Genomic DNA, 16,505 nt, shown 5'->3' with positions numbered 1-16,505 from the left:
GTCTTGGCTTATTATTGTTATCTATAGGTGAGCTGTTTCAATGGTTTTATTCTAGCATCAACATATTTTTATCTTTCTCTTTATTGGAAGCCACTCCAAGAATATTTTTTTCAAGAGGTCGTAATGTAAATATTTTAAATAAATAAATAGTTCACTCCCCATCAAGCCATCCTTGCAGTACCAGGAATATATGACTAGTGTAGTCAAACAACCAGAAAAAAAAGTGGCCTAGGCATTTGTGTAGGATTGGGTAAGCATTTAGGGGCCAACTGCAAAATAAATGATTAAATAAAATGGCAAGTCCATATGCACCACACCCATCCTTTTTTTTAAAAAAATGTACACCTTAGGAGAACAGATATTTGCTTTTGAGCCTGGCATCCACTCAATCCACCAAAAGCTCCGTCCATCCACCAGAATGGTTTTTATTTCGAGAAACAGCAACCTTCACTGTAGGCCCAGCTAGCAGGGAATAGAAGTTTGCCTTTCTGAGGTGGGTGGGTGGGTGAGCGAGCAGGTGAGTGTGGCTTTATCAGGAGCACCGCTGACACTGGGACAAAGGCCTAACAATAGCACAGAGCCTGTGGAAGCACAGAAATCACCATAAACCTGTAGAAGGGATGAGATTATTATGCCCCACTATCAACTCACCATCAAGGTGGAGAACATTCCTTTGCCACTGTGGTGAAATTATCCACAAATCTCATCCCAAAGCTCGGAGAAAAAAAATTCATTCACAGCAAACAGAGGGGACCCCCCATTCAGTTTTTTTTTGGGATGAACTCACCCAAGTTTGCTTAGTCTAGAGCAGTGGTTCCCGACCTTTTTTTGACCAGGGACCACTAGAACATTTTTGTTCGGTGCAGGGACCTCAAGGTTCAAAATAAAAATTCCGAGAATTTGAAAATAAACTTTAATCATAACTGTTAGTTAAACATTAAACTTAGAATAATATTTGAATATATATATTTTATAATAGAGAACTTTTAATTGAAAATATTAATTTATTATGGGTTTATAACTTTGTTTTGCGGACCTTAATTTAGTTCTCGCGGACCCCTGGGGGTCCACAGACCCCTGGTTGGGAACCAGTGGTCTAGAGGATGCAATTTGCAAAAGGAAGGCCATGTTCCAAAAGAGGCTTGCCAGTAAAAGGCTTATTCTTCAAGGTGAGATGCAAAAATGGGCTTAGATCATAGATCCAGGAGGTGCTCAAGAAGGCAGCATCTCTAGTTGATATTATCGGTCCTTCCCAGCCCAGAAGGCCCCACTTATTTAGAAAGCCTCAGCTAAACAGAATGTGTGCTTATTGCACATACCACCAGAAATTAACTTAATGCAGGCTACTTCATGTATATTGGTATGTTCCAAGTCTTGAATATGCATTGTTTTTCCCTCTCATGTATTATCAGGCAACTCACATGAGAATACAACAGAAAGTGTTTATTTTATTTTTTTAGGTAACTTATTACCCCCGCTGTTCTTTCTGGTAGGGTCCCAAAGAGGCTTACAAGTATCGTATTTAAATAAAACAACATTGAAAACAAGAAAATACAATTAAGAAAACAAACACCACATCCTAGGCAGGTTCTGAATTCAATGTTCAGCTCACTCAGGGGCCATGAAATAGGAACCAAGTGCACTTCGGCTCCTGCCAAAAGGCTCACCCCCTAGGCTTTACACCCACAAGGAGGAAGAAGACACAAACACAGCTGAGAAGTTGTGTAGCTGGCAAGGTGTTCCCCAACAATTCTCCTCCCTTTGCTCTCACCTTGCATTATTCTTTTTAATTGTGAATGTATAATATAGTTCCACCCAGCCCGAGGGAGACATTTGCTTTCCAGAAAGCAACAGGAAAGAGCTGATATGACATGCTTAGGGTGCAGCTAGGAGATTTCCTATCAGAGACATACCACACCATGTCCCAAAAGGCCAACCACAGTATCAGAATCCCAATTTCAGCACTATGCCTTCTTCCAGGAATATCTCCATTTCACGAAGGCTACAGACTGTAGACTTCAGTTTTTTTCCTAAAACATCTCTCTCTTACTGTTGTGCCTAAAAAACGTTACCCCAGGTATATCTGATCAAGGATAACGCACTGGAGATCAGGAAGTACTTACAGCTTGCTCTATTTAATGGTACCAAGTTTTAAACATACAAGCCAGGATCAAAATCTCTCCAGCCGAAACACAAAGAGTTAGACTGCAGAAAGAATCACATTGCTGTTTAGTATTCTTCCACCTTTATACATTTTCTCAATAACGATACATTTCTTCTTTTCCCATGGTTTCATTTTTAACCAAGCAAACAAACAGTTCTGCAATAAGCCAGTTCTTTTACTGAAACATGAAGCTTCCTTTGCCTAGATAACAAGCTAGCAGAGCAGAGCAAACCGCTGTGTTTGCGATGTTGCAACATTGAGGAATGTTAGTGTATGTGCTTTATGCAAACTAAGTGAATTGAAAGCAAGATGAGAGGTGTTTTGTTTTGTTTTTGACACGCATTTATCTACACGGGTGTCACATCTAAAAGGAGGATTCCTGCACCTGTTTATGTACACAGGGGTAGTTAATAGTGCCACAGGTAAAATACCTTTATTGTGGGCACTTCATTACCACCACTTACGGCTGCCAGCACTGGGTTGGGAAATTCCTGGAGATCAGGGGTGGAGTTTGGGAGTGTTTAACAGTCACACATGAGTTGTGAGTTCTCTTCAGTTCCCATGCATGCAGTGCCTGATTTGGGTCACAACAGCACTATGCATGGAGGAGGGGATTCAGCCTTTCCCCCTGCACCATTTTCGTCACCTCAAACTGTGAAGGAATTCACTATTTAACCCATCTGGACACCCACATGTACACTTGCAGACTTCCGCAATAGACCAGATAGCACCACGTGTGCCATAACCATGAACCAAATCAGGCACAACACATACAGGAATTGAGGAGAACCGGTAACTCAAGTATGACTGTTATACTGGACACAGGGTAGGGACCCCAGACCCAATTTGTGTTCTCAAGAAGGTGTGAACTGCCATTTTCTGTAAAATGTGGATAATAAGGTTGGCATACAATGCAGGGCTTTGTGGCTCATTAAGACCCCCTTGTAGAGTTTGAGGAAAGCACAATGGAAATACTAAATATTATGAGAGCTGTCCTATAATTTACCCTTAATGTAATGTTGAAAGCCAAACACTGTATTCAGAGTGGTCCCCAATGTCGCACCTGCCAACACTTTTCCTGGTGACTGCTGGTCATTTTCATTCATTCTCTATTGCCACTGTATTCTCAATGTGTCTCACTCTCCCTTGAACAAAACTGTAGCAACAGCATTTCCAACAAGTATGTGGGGCGAGTGAGGAACAGCTGCACCCAAATCCCACAGAAATGGTCCTTGTCCTCCCTCCTATTTGCTCGTACTCAAGAGGAAAGAAGAACCAAGTAAGTAGAACTTAACTATAGTACATTATCTGGCAGGTAACGGTTCTGTGATATGTAAATGAGGCTCAAACATCCTAGGCGATTGAACAGGATGTTCAGCAACTGTTGTGGAGTTGATGTAGCACTGTGGCTAAGAGAATGCACTCTGATCTAGGAGGTTCTCAGCTCAAATCATGCATCTACTAACAAACTCAATAAGTAGCCTTTGGCAATCCACACTCTCTCCATTGCAGCCATTGTGATACTGTGGCTAGATTAGGAGTAGGTTCTAGGAGAACCAGGTTCAAACCTACACTCTGCCTTGGCATCTTGCTGACCTTGGGCCAGTCAAACTGTCTCAGCCTAACCAACTTCAAAGGGTTGTTGTGAGGATAAAATGGAGAAGGGAAGAATGATGTTGTAAACTACTTTGGGTTCCTGTTGGGGAGGCAAAGAGGAACATAAACTATCTAAATAATAAAAATAAATGTCTGCAATATGGGATAATACTAGCCTACATTATAGATCTGATGTAAGGCTTACAATACTAAAAGGTATGCAAGTCCCCCTGAACACTAACAGCCCATTCCTGAGCTGAGGTGTCCGGGTACGATGGGGAAGAGGCGCAGCGGCGCCTCTTCCAAAGCTGTTTCCCCGACGCCGTTAAACCAAAAAAAGCCGTTTCGCGGCTTTTTTGTTTAACTGGGGCTTTTTGCCCCATTGAAAACAGCGCCTGCTAAATAGCCTAATAGCTAAATAGCAGGCACAGCAATGCTGTTCCAGCTGCCGGCGCAAGTGGCCGAAAGTGGTGAGGAAGCCACCCAAGTGGCGGCTCCTCCCCCGCCCCGCCCCTGGAACACCCTCCTGCGTCAGTGTGGCTTCTCCACGCCGTTGCCGGTGCCACGGAGAGGCCACGCCGGCGGAGGGGGCAGGCGCAGTCCCGTGGTGCTCGGCCGCCGGTAGGACTGGCCTTGCCGCGGGCGTGAATGCGTGTAACCACGTGATTACACGCATTTACGCCCGTGGCCAGGTCACGCCGCCTCCTATACACTTTCGGGCCGATTCTCAGGAATGGGCTGTAAAAATCACAATATAAATGCTAAATAGTATTATTGTTTCACTCAGGATCCACCAGGCTCAAACTATTACTTAGCAATCTGACTCTTATCTCAAGGTCCCTTCTATAAGCAAGTAAAGATCAAATCTACTTACCTGCATGTCTGAAGTGAGGATCTGCCCCCAAGCACAGTATTTCCCAGTGGACTTGGATGATGCAACAGTTCCTATAGCACTTTCCTTTCTGTGCTTGCCTAAGAAAGAGATCTCCAGTTGTGTTCCATTTATGCTACAGATTATCTGTGATCCCACATGATCGTCCTGCATTCAGCTGAGCCTGCTTTGCACTTCCAGTTAGAGTGGTAGCCGCAAGGCACATTGATTGTACACATAGAAGCTGAAGAAGTGCTTGTGCACAAAACAACCTGTTCCAGGACATCTGTCGTGCTTCTTTGACGGTTCGCATCACCAACTTTGTTCATTCCCTTGGATATAATCTCTACAATGTTGCTTTGGACTATCCCTGCTTGATCCCCACAGTGTTCAAGGCTTCATCTGACACCTATGGACTATAGCTCAGTGTGGATTTTTGACTGCACGTGTTATTGATGGCAAAAGGTTTTTGTACATCGGGTTGCTGGATATTGGGGTTTATATACAGTGATGCATTCCTATTTTCCTTATACAAATTTGTGTGGTACTTACCTGCCTTTGATGTCTAATAGGTTATTGCTTGTACTAATATAATCCGCATACAGTTGTTGCCTTGGTCCCCGTGCTTTGTTTGTTTTTGACTTGCACTGCTTCCATAGCATTAAGACCTTTTAGTGAGCTGGTGAGATTTAAGTCTGGATCTTCCTTAAGGCCTAGGCCTAAGTCATGATCTTTCTTTCCTTTGCCAATATTCCTTTCCATCAAGAATTGGGGATGATTTTCCTTCCTTCTGCTCCTTTTTCCCCAAAGGGCTGATACCTCCAGAGTGAGAAAAGCGAATTCCCAACAACCCCCAGTGCCAACTCTGTTCCCATACCCATTCAGATTACACTGACTCTACCATCAAGGCTCATTCACTTGTTCATTCAATGAAATATATGGCCATTTTCACACACGTTGAAGAATGCATTTTCAATCTACTTTCAATGCACTTTAACAATAATTTGCAAGTGGATTTTGCCATTTCACCTAGTAAAATCCCGCTGCAAAGTACATTGAAAGTGGGTTGAAAATGCATTATTCGGCATGTGTGAAAGGGCCCACAGTCATCTTATGCCAACACGACCTTTCTTCTGTTTGCACAGGAGAAACAGTTCAGTTATCTACACAAAATAATAAATGGATACAAATCTGTTGTTTTAAAAAGGCATAATTTAGTAGCCAGTGGGGAAAAAATTCACTCAGAACACCCTGCTGCTAAAAGTCACCATTTTTCAACAAAAGCATTTCAAGGGGATTATCCAGAATGAAACAGCTGAATTAAAATTTATCAAGAAGCTTCACACTACCCACTTGGGGCTCAGACAGGGATTCTGGGTTCCTTTCATGCCACAGGTTTTTAACAAGCTTAGCAAATCCAGTAAGACTGTGTATCAGCCATTATTGCTGTTGTGAATGGTCACTGGCCTTAATTGATATTACATCAGCTTCACATAGAAATGTTACAGATTGTACCTCTGGCATTTCACTAACGTTTGATCCCACTGTTGACTTGCTTTCATCTTCTAGGACCATGTGTATATATACTTCATGAATCTGATGAAGTCGATGCTTGTTCAGCAAAGCTTAACAACAACTCTTTATAGTGCAAGGCCTTTTATGCACAGGTTGTTTCCGTTGGATATGCTGCTCTCTCAATGCACAGTATTTGCAGTCAAATTCTCAAATCACTCTGCACATGAGTTTGAAACTGACCAGCACTCGCTGTGAAACTGACCAAATAAGCAGCCTCATAGTATTCCAGCTTCAAGGGGAGAGGTTGGATGAAGGGGAAAGACAAGTGGGAGGGAGAAGAGAGAATGAGCATGGGGAGAAAACCCAGAATTGACAAGTATGCACAAGGCAAGCTTTCGATTTGGAACCAAGGCAGACCTTAAACTAGGGCTAAAACAACATCCAGAAAATGCAGGGGAAACACGAGGGGATGCTACCACAGTTGGAGACCATAAACAATGGGACAGGGAGTTAAACCCATTCATACATTAGTGCCTAATTAACTCTAGTTTAAGTAGCACTATGGAAGCAAAAACTTCAGACCCTTCAAAAAAGATAAGTGAAATGAAATAGTCCTGCAGGACTGGTCTTCCAAACATTGCTTAAGTTATTATTTTTTAAGCGTGTCACAGTATTGGAGTTACATCATCTGATCTGAAAGCAATGCTCCCTAACCTGGATTTATGAGCTGCAATTGTTCAGTGCTGGTTGAAAAGCACTCTCCATATACTCAGAGCATTTCTTCTTTAGCATTCCTGGTTACCTCACACAATCCAAAACTGTGTCCTGGCATTGAAAACAAAGTTCCTGGGCTGGTGGAGCCCTAGCTGGGTACCCGAGGTTGGGTGAAAGGAAAATTTATGTAGGTCTATGTAAAAATATTGCAAGTATAATTTATTAGAAGCGCTATACAAAATTTAAAATTCTTTAAAAGCATTAAAATAGCACAATGGCAAATCTTGAGGCTGATATCTGTAACCACAAACCAAACGCGTTTCAGCTTCTAGGGCCTCCCTAAAGGCCAAAACGCGTTTGGTTTGTGGTTACAGATATCAACCTCAAGATTTGCTATTGTGCTATTTTAATGCTTTTAAAGAATTTTAAATTTTGTATAGCGCTTCTAATAAATTATACTTGCAATATTTTTACATAGACCTACATAAATTTTCCTTTCACCCAACCTCGGGTACCCAGCTTTTGTTTTTAGGTTGGGTTTCATTCCCCTCTTTTTTAACAATGTCAAGGGGAACTTTTTACCCTGAGATGAAACTGCATCCATGAGTGAAAAGGGTGGGATCCAGCTCTGGAGGAGCAGCTAGGCTAGAAAGGCCTTTTGCTGGCGTAACAGCCTCTGGGTTTTCCAGATGGCAGGGCCTGCTGTAACTGCAGATGTGCTGGATGCCAGCCCAACTATCCAGAAGGGAGGGGTAAAATGGTTGGGAAATATGTGGCCAGTTTGTCTTGGCTGATTTGACAGTTTCTATCCAGGGATGGGGGTGGAGTTGAGAGGATTGTGTTTTGCAGCGACCTCCAATGGCTGATTTCAGGAAGTTTAGTCCTTGGCTATTTGAGAAGCTGGCCTTCTAAGGCCTTGTTTAGAGAGAGTGACACAACAGTATCAGAATCAAATTCACCACTATTTGATCTAATCCCTTTCCACGGCTTTTAAAACTTGAGTTAATCCAGTCCAGGGGTTCCTTTCATCAAAAGCTGAAAGTAGATAATTGGAACTGGATGTCTAAATTTACTTTTATTGGGGGGGGGGCAGACAAGAAAGCTGTTTAATGGAAACTGGGAAAGTGCTGATGAAAGAAAGTTAATATAATATTGTGTTGTAAGAATATGCTGCAGTTTAGTTGCATTCTGCTGAGGGCTTGCAGCATTCTGTTGTGATTTTTGCACAGTGGTTGCTGCTTAATTCATTTACATGCCCAGTGTGGTATAGTGGTTAGAGTGTTGGACTATTATCTGGGAGAATGAGTAAATAATGTGCTGTCAAGTCACAATAGGTGAATGGCAACCCCTTCCACGGGGTGTTCAAAGCAAAGAAGACCCCAGCTCGAATCCCCACTCTGCCATAGAAGCCTGCTGGGTGACCTTGGGCCAGTTACATACTCTCAGCGTAACCTACCTCACAAGGTTGTTGTGAGGATAAAATGGAGTAGAGGAGAACCTAGTAAGCTGGTTTGGGTCTCCATTGTGAATAAAGGTGGTGTATAAATGAAGTATATAAATATACTTTGAGATTTAATATAATGTGGTATTTATTGCATTTTTAATTTTTTAAAGCAATATCATTAGTCCCCAGGGACATGTTAATAGAAAGGCAGAATTAAGAGAGAAAAAAATTAAATTAATGAATTATGTTGAAAAGCCAGCTCAGGACTACATAGTCCTGCCAGGGATGGACTGTCCAGACAAATTTAGATCAAAGAATGCAAGCAAAACAGCTGGCATTAAAAAGCTTGATGATTAGTCATTTAATATTTTGAAATGAATCCGCAATATTAATGATGTTAACATTTGTTATCATAGAATCATAGAGTTGGAAGGGACCACCAGGGTCATCTAGTCCAACCCCCTGCACAATGCAGGAAATTCACAACTACCTCCCACACAATCCCCATTGAGTAGTTTCCAGATTGGAGTTGGGGGGGGGGGGAGAAAAGTTTACTTGGTTCAAGGACTGACCGTGGGCCCAAAGAAAATCAGGCTGATTTTCCCCTTTGCCTTTAAGAGCACCCTGTTCTGTAGAAATTAGCAAATTAAACCTTTGATAGGATGGAGAGAAACATTCTCATTTGCTAATACCTGCATATCATGCTGCAGCCAAAAACACAGCTATGGGGAACAGTTAAAAAGTTGGCAACCATAACTGAGTCAACATTTTATTTTCCCCTTTGTATCTTTTCCTAGAAGTGAACAGAGTTCAAGAACTCTGGCCATACTTCACTCTGGCTGGGAGAAGGAAATAATGACCTATAAACTGCCCCTATTCTGGCAAGGAAGTATGATTTGGGCTTAATGGGAATAGGCTGAAAGCCAAGACCATTGAGTTTTTCCATTCTCTTTGGTAATGTAGATTTCCCTTTATGGTTTGCCAGCATCTTGGAATACTGACAATTCAATATTGTACCAGCTGGAGAAGAACTCAGATCTTCATACCAAGTTCTGGGGAAAGACTTCCTTCTCAACCTCAGCAAAGGACAAACTTCATTATTAGCCAGCAAAACTTTTTTTTATTTTAGCGACTTCTAAATTACTCTTTCAAATAACAGTGAAGAGAGGGTATAGCTTGTAATGAGTGTTTACAACAGGTCCTTCACCCATAGCATAAAGCCCAGTGTTGCAATCTGCACAACAGACATGCATATAAAGTCAAATGCAGATTCAGGTGGCCTTTCTGATTTTTTATTAATCTATATATCTAATTCTGATGTCCCCTGCCTGCGGATACTTAAATCCACAGATAGGAGGCACATTTACACCAACAAGTTTTTCTGTAGACACAGGGGATCCTCTGGGTCTGCAGAAAAATCTGATTTTTTAAAAAAATGGGTGTCTGTATTTAAATGCCCCCCATTTTTAAAAGAGTTTTGTCTGTGCATGTGCAGACCACAGTCTTCAGCCACTGCCGCAGACAGCACGGACGTGTCAGCAGCAGACACCAAGAGTGGTTCCCAGGCGGCACGGCTGCAGCAGCGGATGCCTGGGGCTGCTCCAGGCTTTTAGGTAAGTGATTCGGGGAGGAGGAGGTATGTCTGCGCTTGCCTGGTACAGCGCTGGGCGAGCCGGCAAGAGCGCAGGGATGGGGGGGGGGAGAAATTCCCCCCACACACTTTTTGCGGGCCCCCACTTGTTATTATTATTACTATTTTCTAAAATGGCAGGTTAGCATTTACTTGATTATATATTCAATAATCATCATATTAAAACACACCGTTTCCCAAAAACTGTTGCAAAACTGCTCTAGGGATTGGGAGGGGAAGAAGATAAGTTATTGATACATGGGAACTAGCCAGTTGGCATCCCCCATAATTACCCTATCCATATTCAAACTGAGCCTAGCTGAAACTTGAACAACCAAATTTTGTAGAGTTCACCTCAAAAAGAGAAAGGTACGTTTATACAGAATGAGGTGATTTACCAAATTCATCGCAAAGCTCTAAGAAAAATAATTTATACTTACCCTACAAAGTGTTTTAGGTAAATGCAACTGGATATGATATCACTATGAGGTAAGATGTGGTGGCTGTCTCAGGTGCAGATTATGAGTGACATTCAGAAGCGGCAGAGTAGGGACAGACAGATGTGAGCCACGGACTCAGTCTAGGAAGAAATGAGCCTCTGTATTAACTAATGCTGGTGGGGGTGGTACAAAAATGTCTTGGGAGTAGCCGTATTTACAGTAAACACATTCCCTCCCCATCTCTTTTCTCCCTGAAGTTATTTCCTAATGCTGTTCTACTCAGTAATACTTCTATTTAGTCTTACACTGTTTGCATTCCATTGAAAATAATTATATTGAAGTCAGTTCCACAAATTGTGTCACATGTTCCCGATATACCTTCATTCCTTAGTTTGATCAAAAAGTCTTACTCAGGATGTAGGGTTGCCAACCTCCCGGAGGCTATTACAACTGCTCTCCAGCTGATAGAGATCAGTGCACCTGGAGAAAATGGCTGCTTTGGCCACTGAACTCTATGGCACTGCTGCCCCTCCCCAAACCCTGGCTCCTCAGGCTCCACCCCAAAAATCTCCAGGTATTTCCCAACCTGGCAACCCTAAGAAGGAGCCTGGGTGGGAAGGGGCAAAATGTTATTCATCTCCTTTATCAGGGCCTGGAGCTGAAGGCCATATTTGTCTTCTGGAAATATGGCAACAGAGCCAGGTTTTGTAAAAGTGGCCTGGCCCTGTCTTTGTTCCAGCTCTGCATGTTCCTTGTCAAACTTCAAAGGCCTTTTTTTGCTGAACAATAAAGAAATTATAAAAACCTTCACATCTGATTATGCCCAACAGATGGCGCCATCCTGTCACACCCCCACAGCAAGACACCCTCTTCCCTCAGGAGTATGCAGTGAAGCTGACTTGCTGAGATTAGGAAACATGAAATGCTGAGCGTTCATATTAAAATGCCTTGGGAAGGACCTCTCCCTTTTGTAGCCGTCAAGCCAGATGGAAGAGCCACCTCTCATTTCCCTTAAGGAAAAATCTGTGTTGGAGACAACACAGCAGTACCCTTGATTTTAGGCAGCAATGCTTTGTTAACAAAGAGCCTTGCTATATGTAAAAAACGTTTGCATTGCATTTCCTGTACTTTTCTCAGTGCCCTACAGGTAAAGCCAAGCCACACGTACACGGGCACCACATAAGTTCATATAAAGCAGTAAAAACTTAAATGCAAAGTAACCTAATATTCCTGAATCAAAAGTTTTTTAACTTTTTTTTAAATAAATGAGAACTTTAAAAATGAGAATCAAGGCATTCCAGCTAGAAGTAGGGTTGCTATGGATAGTTCTAAAATTCCAAATTTCTGGTACCTAGGAGTGATTGCATGCTCAGCTTACTCCTGATTTTCTTGACAGTTGATCTACAAGCACTGGAATCAGGTTGGGCAGAGGTCTTCTGCATGTCTGCCTTCCCTCTGCATTTTCACAATTGTGGAGTCAGTTTATTTTCTTCTACATGTGCCTTCAAAGGAGGTTGCTGTTGTCATCTGCAGCAACATTGGTGGTGTCACAGTACTCCCCTTTTTCTTTTTTGTGCATTATATTGATAGATTGGCTGAATTTTCTTAAAAAGATAAAAATGAACAAATACATAGCAGTGAACTCCACTGTCACACCCAAGGCTGCTGGGGGGGGGGGAAGGGTAGCATTCCCAGGTGGGGGTCGGCAGCTGGCTATTGAGGGTCAATGCGAGTCCCCTCCAGGCCTGCTTGTCTTTGCACAGGGAAACCTAAAAGGGGAACAACTCCACATATGGTTCATGAACAGATGGGTGGTGAAGTGCTATGTCCCTTTAAAACCAGGCCGCTTTTTTTCTGCAGCCAGAAGTGGCTACCCCCCCTCCACTGAAGTGCCTGGCTGTCTTATAGAGTCCAATGATAGACAACAAGGAGGAGGTTAAGTTAAAAGCAACAGTTCTTTATTTAGCTAAACACAGAGCTGGGGTGAAATAACTGCAGATAAGATGCAGGGTTACTCACCAGAGAACAAAGGAAACTCAGTATCATTTATGCATTCGAATGGGGCAGTCCCATAGCTGCTGACAAGCAGATTGATACACAAAAGCACCAATACACATTAGGTGTCTACTCCACGTTAATTAGCATAGCCTATAGATATTGCCCAAAGGCGTTCACTGAATGAATGCTTGATCTCGTGAGTTAGGAAGTAGAAAACACATTCCTAAGGATAGAGGTAATTCAGATACAGCTTTCTCTACTGGTGAGAGGCAGTACCAAGCACAGTGTATGATTTCTTGGCTCAAAGGCTTCTGGATGCCAACTTCCCCAAAGCTTCCATGTGTGTGCATATGAGTACATAGTATTTTATACCAGCCCTTATATCTGGGCATTACACCACCTACACACACACACATACACACACACCTGAGCTTTTGCATATATTTTTTTACAAAAATTGGCATTAAAATATTGTAGTAAAGAGGCCAGAGTACAGCCATCTTGGGTTAAAGGTTAAATTAACACAACCTTAGCACTTTTGGTTTTTGCTCCTGGCTTGCTGGGAAAATATGTGCTGGCTGGCATGCTTATCTAAAAATTTAGCAAGCTTAGAGAAAACACACAGTGTGCTAGGACTGAACTGGCTGGGGGAGGGATGCTGCAATTTACAATTGCTTATTGTTAGAGCAAAATCATCTGGGCAACACATGATCACTGCCCAATAAGGATGTGTGTATGTGCCTATAATAAAACAACCAAATAAGGCTAAAAGAAGGTGGGCTTGGTAAAACATGTGATCTTTTGTGAAAATGGTATAAAAGGGTAGAGATAATGTGGGTGTGACAGAACTCTGCTGTTCGAACTCTCCTGAGTTGCCCTTTGTTCGAATAAATATAAAGTACAGCACGAAAGCTCAATAAGATCTATTATACAATATAATGCACATATAAGATTTCATATACAATGACATCACACTCAATTTTACATAGAAAGACACAATATATTATTCAAACAAGGAATAGGAAACGTGGATTCCAAAAGTAAATAGTCCACAAAGGGTCCGGCAGTACAAAAGAACTGAGTTCTAAATATTGTCCAAGGACTTCCGAGTACTGCCTGCACAACCCGAATTGATCAGTCTTCCATCAAACTGATGCAGTAACAGGAAACACACCTTCTGGATGTTGGTTCCACGTTTTCGCAGAACACTAGCTTCATCAGTGTCAGATAGGGCTTCTGACAGCTCCGTCCTCAAACAAGATGGTTCCCCCGCAAACAAGATGGAGTTCTCCGTGCACTCCTTCCCCCCCGGTTTTGCACACGAGCTCTGGCCAGAGATTTACAATTGTATTGGGACCCGCCCGTGTAAATCTTCGATCTGATATCGATCCCGCGCACAAAGCCGAGAGCTCGGCCATCTCCTCCACTGATTGCCTATGATTGTTTCTGTTTCAGTTTTACTTAAGTCGTTACCGGCAGGAAACGACTACATTGTCTCTTTGTTTCTGTAACCCTATTGTATCAGCCCTATAAATGTATCCCCACTCGCCCTGTCATGTATTCCAACCTTGCGTGTCTCTTACTGAAATCACTGACCTGAAATAAATATTTGAATCGCTGCTCTGCCTGGATTGAAGGTCTATTGCTGAAACGCTGTGAATTTGCTGGAGCCTGACATTAGGTTGGAATCCATCTTTTTTATTTTCTACTACTTAGTTCTTGAGAAAGATGTTCCCCAGTTCGACCCGATCCGCTGAACTGATCCGGCGGTACGAACGCCTCTGCCTGTCGGAACAGCAGGGAGCGGTCCTGCCCCGGGAGGAAGCAGCCCCGAGAGGAACAAATCCAAGCCGGGAGGAAGTAACCCCGGGAAGGAGCCCCGCAGAACTTGCAGAGGGGGCACCACGGATCGCCGGACAGTACGTCCACCAATCAACCACAGGGCCAAACTTCGATCTCCTATATCAAGGCCCGCTGGAGGACCTATACTCCAGGGAGCAGGAACCTCTCCGAGGCCGAGCTGCAGTCACCTCAACCCCGTGCCCCCGAGAAGAGGAACGCTGCCTTCTGCAGGAGCAGAACCACGACCTGACTCGACAGAACCGGGAGCTTCAGGACCAGCTGGAGATCCTAAGGAGGGAGATGACGGTGCTAGCAGGGACGGTGCGAGGACTCCGATCGTCCATCGGTGCTGCGACTACCCTCCCCGTTCATTCTCCACGCACAGTCGCCCGGGACCTGCAGATTTCCTTTGATGGGACCTGCGCCCAGTTACCCCACTTTCTACTGCAACTTTCTGGCTTCATGAACAATCAGGGTGAGACTTTTCCTTCTGAAGAAGCCTGGGTGCAGTACGCCATCGGGCTTCTAAAGAAGGAGGCAGTAGAGTGGGCAGTGGCAGCGACAGAAGTTAACCCTGGACTTTTGCGCTCCCTCGATGATTTCCTGGAAGCCCTGCACCGCCGGTTTGAGGACCCTCACCGGGCAGAGAGGGCCAAGATTGCTATGCGCAGATTGAGGCAGGGGTCCCGGTCTGTGCTAGAATATGCCCAGGAGTTCCAGTCCCTGGCATGCAAGGTGCAAGAGTGGAGCGAAGCCACCAAGGTCCAACACTTCCGCGAGGGACTGCGCTGGGAGGTGTTGGACGGCTGCCTGACTCTGGGAGACCCTGACACTGTGGAGGGCCGGATCCGGCTGGCAGGGCAAGTAGAACACCGCAAGCTGACCCTGCAGTTCGCCAAGGATCGCCCGGGGAAGGAACCCCCCTCCAGAGGCCCGACTAAGGGGAACACTGTGACGGAGGTACACCGAGGCGAAGGGAATCGAGGCCGTTTCCCAGACGAGAGAGCGCGCCGCTTCAGAGAGGGTTCCTGTCTACGTTGCGGAAGGACGGGACACTTCGCCGCCAAGTGCACCAGCGGATCGCCCAGGCAAGCGACAGACAAGAAAGCTCTGACCGGCTATCAAGTTCCGGACCTGAAGAGGACGGAGGGAACACCCACCTGGCGCGGAACGGCGGCATTAAGCGCGGACCTGGAGCCTGCCCCGTGTGAACATCGCTGCTGTTCCAGAGATGTCTCACCGCCAAAAAAACGAAGAAAGCTTCCTGTGAGGCTACTTTGCAAGAGAACAAGCCGGTTCCGACCTGGGTGAGTGACCAGGGAAAGACTCTACTGGTACCTGTGGTGTTAAAAAATCCCCAGGGAGGGGATCCAATTGCAGTAGTGGGCATTTTGGACTCTGGCTGTTCCAGGACTTTAATAGACCAGGGGGTGTTTGACCGATTGCAGTTGGGGGCGGTGGAATTGGATCAACCCTTGTGCTTTTGCCAGATGGATGGAAGTGACCTCCAGGGGCCCCCCGTTCATTTGCGCTCTGACCCAGTGTTGTTGGGGGTGGGAGATCACTGGGAGCAGATCAGCCTTACTATTGCTCCTGGGATCGCTTACCCAGTGGTTCTGGGAAGCAACTGGCTGGCGGGCCACAACCCCAGCATTGACTGGGCGCAGCGTCAAGTGGTTTTTGAGTCTCCACAATGCCGGTGGCATTGCCGGGAGGATGCCCGATGGGGGGAGGGTGACTGCCGCGACAGCAACCCCCGTGATACTGCCCCTGGAATATCAGGACTTTGCGGATGTCTTTGAGGGGAAGGACTGTGACTTACTACCCCCTCACCGCACTACGGACTGTGCCATTGAGCTCACCGCGGACATGAAACTCTCCAAAGCCCGGGTTTACCCCATGAGCCCCCTGGAAAAGACTGTGTTGCGGGAGTTTCTGGACAAGAATCTGGCTAGGGGGTTTATCAGTCCATCCAAGGCCGCATTCTCCTCACCCTGCTTCTTTGTAAAGAAGAAGGGGACTTCGGACCTCAGGTTGTGTGTGGACTATAGGGGTCTCAATGCAGTGACTGAACAGAATGCATATCCCATCCCCCTCATCCCTGACCTTCTCAGTCAGTTGCAGGAAGGCAGGATATTTTCAAAACTGGACCTGGCGGAAGCCTATTACCGGGTCCGGATTAAGGAGGGGGACGAGGCGAAGACAGCCTTCTCATGTTGCTTTGGTCTTTTTGAGTTTAGCATGATGCCGTTCGGGTAGTCTGGAGCTCCGTCCTGCTTCATGCAACTCAT

The sequence above is a fragment of the Euleptes europaea genome, chromosome 1 (genome assembly GCF_029931775.1).
Source record: "Euleptes europaea isolate rEulEur1 chromosome 1, rEulEur1.hap1, whole genome shotgun sequence".
Taxonomy (NCBI): domain Eukaryota; kingdom Metazoa; phylum Chordata; class Lepidosauria; order Squamata; family Sphaerodactylidae; genus Euleptes; species Euleptes europaea.
Note: the sequence above shows the minus strand (reverse complement) of the source record.